Source organism: Phyllostomus discolor, chromosome 11 (assembly GCF_004126475.2).
Source record: "Phyllostomus discolor isolate MPI-MPIP mPhyDis1 chromosome 11, mPhyDis1.pri.v3, whole genome shotgun sequence".
Classification (NCBI taxonomy): Eukaryota; Metazoa; Chordata; class Mammalia; order Chiroptera; family Phyllostomidae; genus Phyllostomus; species Phyllostomus discolor.
The window spans coordinates 95119074-95128255 of NC_040913.2; the positions used below are offsets into that span (position 1 = coordinate 95119074).

Consider the following 9182-nt stretch of genomic DNA (forward strand, 5'->3'; position numbering starts at 1 on the left):
CCTTTCACTGCCTGGCTTATTTCACTTAAGATCATACTTCCAGATCCATATATGCTCTCACAAAGAACAGGGCTCCTTTCTTTCTGCTGTGTAGTATTCAACTGTGTAAATGTACCATAGTTTTTTCATCCATTCACTTATTGATGGGTGCTTAGGTTGCTTCCAATACTTGACAACTGTAAGTTCTGTTGCTATAAATATTGGGGTTCATGGGGTCTTTTGTATTGGTGTTTCAGAATTCTTAGTATATAATACCAGCAGTGGAATTACTGGGTCAAAAGGCAGATCCATCTGTAGTTTTCTGAGGAAATTACATATTGTTTTCCACAGTGGCTGCACCAGTCTGCATTCCCACAAACAGGGCACTAGAGTCCCCTTTTCTACACAATCTCACTAGTACTTATTGTTTGTTGATTAGGTTATGATATCCATTCTGGTGGTTCAAAAAGTGTATTCTTGTATGCCAACAATGAAACATCAGAAATAAAGCTCAGACAAAAGATTCAATTTGCTATCACAACAAAAAAATAAAGTGCCTAGGAATAAACCTAACAAAGGAGGTAAAAAAAAAACTGTACTCAAAAAACTGCACAACACTGAATAAATGAAGGAAGACACAAATAAATGGAAGCATATACCATGTACATAATCTGGAAGAATTAACATCATCAAAATGTCCATACTACCGAAAGCAATATATAGTTTCAACACAATCCTTATTAAAATACCAATAGCATATTTCACAAATGTAGAACAAACTTTCAAAAATTTATATGAAAATGTAAATGACCCTGAATAGCTGCAGTAATTTTGAGAAGAAGAATAAAGTAGGTGGGATCACCATATCTGACATCAAAATATATTACAAGGCCATGGTAATCAAAACAGTAAGGTACTGAATAAGAACACACACATAGATCAATGGAACAGAATAGAGAAGCCAGAAATAAGGCCAAGTCTCTGTGGTCAATTAATATTTGGCAAAGTGGGCAGAAGCAAAAAAAAAAAAAATGTAGTAAAATTAACTCCATTAACAAGTGTGTTTGGGATATCTGTACAACTACTTGCAAAAGAATAAAAACTTCACCACTGACTTACACAATACAGAAAAATAAACTCAAGATGGATAAAAGACTTAAAAATATGTCATGATACCATAAACATCCTAGAGGAAAACCTAGGCAGGGAAATCTCAGATATTCTATGGCGCAATATTTTGAACAATATGTCCACCTGAGAAAGGGGCATGAAGGAAAGAATAAACAAATGAGACATCACCAAAATAAAAAGCTTCTTCACAGCTAAAGAAAACATTAGCAAAATGAAAAGGGACCCAACCTCATGGGAAAATATATTTGGCAATGATATGGGTCTCAGACAAGGATTTGATCTCTAAAATATACAAAGAACTCATACAACTCCACACCAGGAAGACAAACAACACAGTTAAAAAATGGGCAAAATACCTGAACAGACACTTCTCCAAGGAGAATATAAAGAGGGCTTGGAAACCTCTGAAATGATACTCACCATCACCAGCCATCAGACAGATGCAAATTAAAACCACAATGAAATTCCACTTCACATTGGTGGTAATGGCCATCATAAACAAAGCAACAAACAAGTGTTGGAGAGGATTTGAAGAAAATGAAACCTTAGTGCACTGTTGTTGGGAAGGAAAACTAGTGAAGCCACTGTGGCAAACAGTGTGGAATTTCCTAAGAAAACTAAAAATGTAACTGCCTTTTGACTCCATAATTCCACTACAGGGGTAATATCCTATAAACCTTGAAACACCGATCCAAAATGATCTGTGCACCCCAAAGTTTATAGCAGCACCATTTACAATAGCCAAGTGCTGGAAGCAGCCTTGGTGCCTATAAGCAAATGAATGGATAAAAAAAAAAATGTGGTACATTAACAGAATGGAATACCACACATCAGAAAGAAAGAAGGAACTCCTACCCTTCATGAAAGCAAGGATGGAACTGGATGGAATTGGACAGCATTGGCTTGCTAAGTGAAGGCAGGCAGTGAAAGACAAATGGTGTATGATCTCACCTATAAATGAAACCTAATTAACAAAACAAAGAAGCAAGGAAAATATAATCAGAGACATGGAAATTAAGAACAAACTGACGGTAAGCAGATGGGAAGGGGGAGGGGAATAACATGGGGAAGAAAGGAAATGCTAGTCAAGGAACATATATCAAGGACCCGTGGACAAAGCCAAAATGCGGTATGATTGTGTGTGGGAGGTTGGGGTGGGTGAGGTGGGGAAAAGTGGTGGTGGGAAAATGAAGATGACTGTGTTTGAACATAGTAAAAGTAAGTAAATTTTTTAAAAATGCAAAACAAAAAATGAAAATAATGGCACAAAAATAAAATGGAAAAATTAAAATTAAAATGCAGGTTCTGTGGGAAAGCAATGTGAAATGAGATTTGTCTTAGTTGTTGGCTTTAGTCACTGATCTCTCTATGGATCTGTCTCTGGTCCTTTTACAGCTCCATGTGTTGTTTTACACTTGGAAAAACAAGCCTCCTGCAGATTTTAAACTCACCGAGCAGGTTCTGCTGTTTTTCCCAGATGCTATAGGTTGAAGGAGGCTGGGCTCATTTTTGTTTTCCTCCTGTGGTTGGTCCATTGTTAAACATCCTCTGCAATATCCTGCTTCCAAACTTCATATAAACTGGGATTGTGTTGGATGTTCACACTCTTTTTCAGAAGACTCACTAGGTTTCTCAGTTGGGTTCATGAGCAAGAGGGTTCAGATCCCATCTACCTCACTGCCATCTTCAGAGCGCTCAAAAAGTTTTCAATTTCTTGCTCTTCCACCTCTCCTTCTGGCACCCACCTGATTCAGATGTTGGAATGTTCAAAGTTGTCCCAGGTGTTCTTAAGCCTCTTCCATGTTTCTGAATTCTTGTTTCTTCATTGTGTCCTGGTTAATGCTTACTTCTTCCTTCTGTTCCAAGCCCTGATTTGAGTCCTAGTTTCTTTCCCTTCACTGTTGGTTCCCTGTATATTTTTCACTATTTCACTTTATGTAGCCTTCACTTCTTCCTTTATTTTGTGGCTGTACTCAATCATTTCTCTGGGCATCCTGATTACAAGTGTTATGAACTCTTCATCTGGTAGGTTGGCTATCTCTTCATCACTTATTCTTTTTCTGGAACTTTTGATCTGTTCTTTCACTTGGGACATGTATCTTTGTCTCAACACATCTGTTATGTTGTAATTGGTGGAGCCTTTGTTATCTGCCAGAGCAGGGCAACCCACTTTGCTGTGTTGTAGTGCTTTATGTTGGGGGGAGGTCTGAGAGGGAACGATGCTGCTTGCTTGGCTCTCATCCAACTTCCAAGAGACTAGCAATTTCTTCCATGACCACACCCCTCCAGAGGTTTCTACAGCTAGATGTTCTGAGCCTTTATTTTTCCCTTGCTGGAACCCTGGGCCTGTCTCATGCCCCATTTGCTCCTCTCAATTTATGTGCACATGAATGTGGGACCATGTGGTCCACCAGTCACCACCTTGCCTGCCCATTCACCAGCCACTGCCTTGCTATGTGTCCTCTATGCTGTGACTGCTTGATTCTGGCCTTTATAGCAGTCTGGATAAATGTTTCTTACTTAATTCCTTGGTTGTTAAACTTCCACATATTTTGATTTCTGGCATTTCTGTTTTTTTGTTTTTAAATTGGTTATTCTTTTTTTTGAGTGAGGCAGTGAAGTGTACCTGCCTACACCTCCATCTTGATTTTAGTCTGATTCCTCCATCTTGGTGGAATCAGACTGAAAGCAGTCTTAAGAAAGTGGTTCACACCACTTGAGACCTACCTCCCAAAGCAACACAGATCTTACAAAATAATCTAACACTTAAAGAAACTAGAAAAAAACAACAACAAAGCCCAAGTGAGTAGTAAAAAAAATAGTTAAGAGGACTATAAATAACATAAATAATCCATAAAAGAAAAAGCGAATTTAAAATAAACAAAAATAGGTAAATCTCTAACGAGATACCAAGAAAGAGAGAACTCAAATACATAAATCATAAATAAAAGGAGTAAAAAGAGATTTCAGAAAAATGAAAAAGACTGTAAGGAAATATTACAGAAAACTATATGTTAACACTTAGGCAATATGAGTGAAGTAGATAACTTTTAGAAGCATACAATCCTCCTAAACTAAATCAAGAAAAATCAGAAAATCTATATGGGTAGATAATTTAACTATAGTGAAGCTGTGATAAAAAAAAATCTTAACAAGTAAAAGTCCTGGATTAAATGGTTTAACAAGTGAGTTTTACCAAGTATTCATGAAATAACACCTATTTTTTCAAATTGTTACAAAACTTTTAATAAGACTTAAGCTTAATTTATAAAACTAACATTATTTTAATTCCAAAGCAGATAAAGAAACCACAAAAAATTACAGGCCAATATTTCTGATAAAGATGTTGAAATCCTCAACAAAATACTAGCTAACTGAATCAGGTTATTAGAAAGGTAATACATCATGATCATGTGGGACTTAATCAAGGAATGCAGTGTTGTTCCAATATCTGTGCAGTCATAAACATGATAAAGCATATATTAATAAAAATGATAAAATCACATAATCATATTAATAAATGCAGAAAAGCATTTGATAAAATTTAGCATTCATTTATATAAAAACCTTCAGCAAATGGGAATAAAAAGACCATACCTCAACATAATAAAGGCCATATATGACAGACCCACAGAACATACCTCAATGTAATAAAGGTCATGTATGACAAACCCACAGCCAACATCATACTCAATGGACAAAACTTTACATGTTTTTAAGATCAGGAAGAAGACGATGATGTCCACTTTCACTACTCTTATTCAACATACTATGAAAAATCCTAGTCAAAGCCATCAGAGAGAAGAAGAAATAAAAGTCCTTGAAACTGGGAAGGAGGAAGTAAAACTTTCCTTATTCACAAATGATATCATACTGTACATATAGGACCTCATTTCACCAGAAGATGACTAGAATTGATAAAAAAGTTCAGTAAATTGTCAGTATACAAAATAAGTCTTTAGAAATTAGAGGCATTTATATACACCAATAATGACCTATCACAAAGTCAACTAAGAACACAATTATATTTACAATTATTTAAAATAATAAAATGATTAGTGATATGTTAACAAAAGCTGAAAATATGTACTTGGTAAGTTGTAAGTCTGATGAAAGAATTTAAGAAGATGCAAATAAGTGGAATCACATTTTGTGTTAATGGATAGGTAGAATTAACATAATTAACAGGGCCATATCATCCAAGATAACCTGTAGATTCAACACAGTTCCTATCAATGTACCAATGACATATTTCACAAGATTAGAACAAATACTCCAAAATTTTAATTTAATTTTTTAAATATTTATTTATTTATTTTATTATATAGAGAGGGGAAGGGAGGGAGAAAAAGAAGGAGAGAGACATCAATGTGTGGTTGCCCCTTGCACAACCCTACAAGGGACCTTGCCTACAACCCAGGCATATGCCCTGACTGGGAATCAAAATCAGTGACACTTTGATTCTAAGGCCCCACTCAACTAATGAGCCATACAAGCCAGGGCAAACATTTTATATAAAATTACAAAAACACCAAGTAGCTACAGAAATATTGACAAAAAATAACAAAGTTGGAGTAATTATGCTACTTGATACCGGTCTATAGCTGATATATGGTACAAGGCCATGGCAATCAAAACAATGTAATATTGGCATGAAACAGACACATAGATCAATGAAACAGAATACAAAGCCCAGATATAAGCCCATACCTTCTTGTCAGTTAATATTTTACAAAGGATATGAAAATATACAAAGAGTGTTTAGACAGTTTATTTAATAAGTAGTGTTAAATAATTGAACAAATAGGAAAAAGTGAAATTGAACACCATATACAAAATAAAATCAATAAAAACTTAAATGTAAGTTTTGAAACCATAAAAATTCTAGAAGAAATCATAGGCAGTAAAGTCTGAGATGTTTACATAAGTATTTTTAAAATAAATATCTGGCAATACAATTAAAACAAAACTAAATAAATTGGAATAAATCAAACTAAAAAGTTTTGCAAAGCAAAACTAACAATCAACAAAATAATAAATTCACCCACTGATTGAGAAAAAAAATCACTGATGATACTTTTTGTTTTTAATAGTGTTTATTGTTATTATATTACAGTTGTCCCCACATCTCCCCCTTTGCCTTCCCCTACACATCCCATGTCGCCACTCCCAAAGTTAATTCACAAAATGTTGTCAATGTCTGTGGGTAATTCCTATATGTTTTTTCTCTAACCCCTTCAGGAAACTATAAAAGTCCTAGAGAAAAACATAGGCAGGAAAATTTCAGATATCTCACATATCAATATTTTTGTCATATCTCACAGGCAAGGGAAATGAAGGAAAAAGAAATGGGGCTACATCAAACTAAGAAGCTCTGGACTGCTAAAGAAACTATGATAAAATTAAAAACAGAACCAACTGTATGGGAGAACATATTTGCTGGGTCAAAAGGCAAATCAATTTTTAATTTTTGATGTATCTCCATACTGCTTTCCACAGTGGCTGCACTAGTCCGCATTCCCACCAAAAATGCAAAACGGTATCCCTTTCACTACATCCTCACCAGCATTTGTTGTTTGTTGATTTATTGATGAGAATCATTCTGATAGTGTGAGATGACATCTCACTGTGATTTTAATTTGCATTTTCATTATTTGCAGTTGCATTTTTAATGTCACTAATGAATGTTATTGAACATCTATTCAATGCCCATTGGCCATCTGTATGTCCTCTTTGGAGAAGAGCCATTTAGGTCCTTTGCCCAATTTTAAATTTGGTTGTTTGGATTTTTTGGTGTTGAGCCTTGTAAATTCTGTGTAAATGTTTCATATTAACCCCATATAAGATGTATCAGCAAACATCTTCTTCCATTCTATGGGCTGTCTTGTGACTTTGTTGATGATTTCCTTTGTTGTGCAAAAAGTTTTAGTTTAATGTAGTCTCGTATTTTTTCCTTTGCTTCAAATGCCTGGGGAGATATATTTGATAAATTATTGCTACCAGCAGTATGTGAAATCTTTTTAAAAAATCATTTTATTGTATCACTTCTTGGCCTTTTGGCTAACATCAAGTGTAGTATCTGTTCTTATCAGATTAAAAATTATTTTATTGTTGTTTAAGTACAGTTGCCTGCATTCACCTCCCACCATTAACCCCTCACCCCAGCCATTCCCACCTCCTTCTCCTGCTTCCACCCCCTCCTCTGCTTGACCTTCATGTGTTTTTTATAGTTGTTCCTGAAAGCCCTTTCCCTGTTCCCCCCATTATCCCCTCCCACTTCCGCTCTGGATACTGTCAGATTGTTTTTAATTTCAATGTCTCTGATAATATTTTGCTTGCTTGTTTGTTTTGTTGATTAGATTTCAGTTAAAGGTGAGATCCTATGGCATTTGTCCCTCACTGCCTGGCTTATTTCACTTAGCATAATGCTCTCCAGTTCCATCCATGCTGTCTCAAAGGATAGGAGCTTCTTCTTTCTTTCTGCTGCATAATATTCCATTATGTAAATGTACCGTGATTTTTTGATCTACTCATTCACTGATGGACACTTAGGTTGCTTCTAGTACTTGGCCATTTTGAATTGTGCAGCTATGAATATCGGGGTGTATAGGCTCTTTTGAATTGCACTTTTGGGATCCTTAGAGCGTAACACCTGCAGTACCAGGTCAAAAGCACTTCCATTTGTAGTTTTTTTTTTGAGGGAATTCCATACTGTTTTGCACTTTGGCTGTAACAATCTGCTTTCTCACCAACAGTGCAGTAGGGTTCCCTTATCTCCACAACCTTGCCAACATTTGTTTGTTAATTTGTTTGGGATGGACAATTTGTTTGGGATGGACATTCTCATAGGTGTGAAGTGAAATTTCACTGTAGTTTTAATTTTCACCTCTCTGAAGGCTAGCATTGTGATCATCCTTTCATATGTCTCTGGGCTCTCTGTATGTCCTCCTTGGAGATGTGTCTGTTCAGGTCTTTTGTCCATTCTTTGATTGTGTTATCTTTAGAAAATGGAGTCAAGTTAGTTCTTTATGTATTTTGGGGATCAAATTCTTGTTTTGCATATAATTCAAAAATGTTTTCCCATGTAGTTGGTTGCCCTTCCATTTCACTGATGGTTTCTACAGCTGTGCAGAATCTTGTAAGTTTGATGTGGCCCCATTTGTTTCTTTTCCTTTATGTCTCTGGCCTTAGAGGATGTATCAGTGAAAATATTGTCATGTGGGATATCTGAAATTTTCCTGCCTTTCTTTCTCTTTAGGACTTTTATGGTGGTGTGACTTATATTTAAGTCTCTTAGCCTTCCTGCATTTATTTTTGTGTAATGATGTTAATTTGGTGTAATGTTTATTTTGTTTATATGGTGTAATTAAGTGATCAAGTTTCTTTTTTAAAATTTTTGTGAAGTCATTTTAATATTGAAGATGGAAGAGGTACACAGTATTTTCAAGGTATTATGCTTTAATATTTCATTTTTTTAAATTTTATTTTAATCATTGTTCAAGTACAGTTTTTTTTCCTTTTACTCCCAATCCAGCCCACCCACTGAAACCTCCCCACTTCCCTTCCATTACCACCCTCAGCCTAGTTTTTGTCCATGTGTCCTTTAAGTTTGTTCCCATAAACTCTTCGCATTGTACCCTGAAACTCCCTCTTCTCTCCCCTGTGGTCACTGTCAGCCTATCCTCTATTGCAGTGTCTTTGGTTACATTTGCTTGTTTCTTTGTTTTGTTGTTTAGGATCCTCTTAAAGGTGAGATCATATGGTATTTGTCTTTCACTGCCTGGCTTCTTTCACTTAGCATAATGCTTTCCAGCTCCATCCACGCTGTTGCAAAGGGTAGGAGCTCCTTCTTTCTTTCTGCTGCATAGAACTCCACTGTGTAAATGTACCACAGTTTTTTGATCCATTCCTTTACTGATGGGCATCTAGGTTGCTTCCAGCATCTAGCTATTGTAAATTGTGCTGCTATGAACATCGGGATGCATATGTTCTTTTGGATTGGTGTTTCAGGGTTCTTAGGATACAGTCCCAGCAGTGGAATTGCTGGGTCGAAAGGCAGATCCATTTTTAGT

At 35.8% G+C, this 9182-nt stretch overlaps 1 pseudogene; it reads left to right on the forward strand.

Annotated features, from left to right (window-relative positions):
* The first annotated feature begins 7150 nt into the window (after positions 1 to 7150).
* On the forward strand, positions 7151 to 7254 carry LOC114509043 (annotated as a pseudogene).
* Positions 7255 to 9182: the final 1928 nt, after the last annotated feature.